Raw genomic sequence first — 1,450 nt, 5'->3', positions numbered from 1 at the left:
TGCAAAACTGGAGCATGCTGGTAAGTAACCGGGTTGAAAAAGCGCTCAGGCAGCATGGCCTGGGCAGGGCACTGTGTTGTTGGCTAGTGTGGTCACGTGGGAACTGCAGGCCTCTGGGGGTGGGGCCAGATTCCAGGTGCTGGTGCCCTCCCTTCCCCTGGAGTTCTTGAACATCTGCACGGCCTGCCTAGGGAAGGTCATCCCAGGACAGCAACTGATAGGTTTTTAAAATGTATCACTCTAGTATTTGGTGCTCACATGTCCTCCTTAGGTAAGGCTGGCGCCATGAACTTCTGGCTCCAGCAGCACCTGGAGGGAGGGACTCCACCTGAGGAAATGTTTTGGAAATGAAGCTTTTTCCTTGAAGCATCTTAGCCTTTTTTTTTTTGGGGGGTGGGGGCACGGAATTAATCATTTTGTTGGAATGTATATATTCCCCATCTTATTAATCCAGTTATGCTGAGTATAATCAGTCATTTCTTGGTTACTTGGGGACCTAGGAGAATTACCCTTGGGCATGACTGAATCATAGGATTCTCAGTGCATTTCTCCAGACTGCGGGCCATTTAGTAGGTAATGGTTTTAGTGATCTGTCTTTTCAGTCAGTATCACCTGTCACTCCTCAGTTTAGCTTCTAGCAGGAAGTGAAGTCTTAAAAAAAAAATTCTCATGTAGCATCCCCAGAGGTGACCTTCCTGCCAGGTACCACATGTCAGGGGCTGCCGGGTCTCTAGGAAACCTGTTTAGAACAGCAGGAACACCAGGGGTGAGCTGACGGCAGTTTATGTCTCAGCCTAAATAAAGCAGCAGACGGCAGCTCTCTGAGGGGCCCATAAAAAAAATTGAGCCCGAGAGGAACAAGATTCCTGCTATGGACAGAGAACCAAGCAGTTCTGGCCAAGGAGGTGGGACAGCATTTGAGGGGCTTAAGTCACTCCATGCTCCGATGGTCCTCAGTGCCGTCCCAGGTGCGCGCATTAGGTGTGTGTCATGTGTAGCAGCCCCTCCCACCACCCCAGGCAGCCTTCCCACAGGACCCTGCACTTTGGGCATTTTTCCCTTGGTGCCGGTTTCTCCGGGCAGCCGGGTCTATCCCACCAGGCCCACAGCCGTCTACTGTGTGAGCTTTTCCTTCTGTCACAGCTCTTCATGGTCATCATCGCTCAAACTTTTTAAAAAGACATGATTTTGTTCTTCCTCCTGGGGATATTTCAAAACCAATTAAGCCGCTTAGACTTTTTTTTTCCCACTTATGCAATTTTTGAATGCTAGTTAAGACATCATGATTTTTAAATGCATCAAGTCAACCAAAGCGTCAGCAGTGCACGGAGAGGGGAGCTTCCCTGGCCGGCGACAGAAGGGCCTAGTGACGGGGGATAGAAAAGAGGAGGGCATGTCTGGGTCTTTGTCCTGGGGTCAGGTTGCAGATGCCCCAGGGGGGCCCACCATG

This window comes from Saimiri boliviensis, chromosome 13 (assembly GCF_048565385.1).
Source record: "Saimiri boliviensis isolate mSaiBol1 chromosome 13, mSaiBol1.pri, whole genome shotgun sequence".
NCBI lineage: Eukaryota > Metazoa > Chordata > Mammalia > Primates > Cebidae > Saimiri > Saimiri boliviensis.
The sequence above is the reverse complement of the archived record's forward strand: the minus strand, read 5'-3'. Positions refer to the sequence as shown.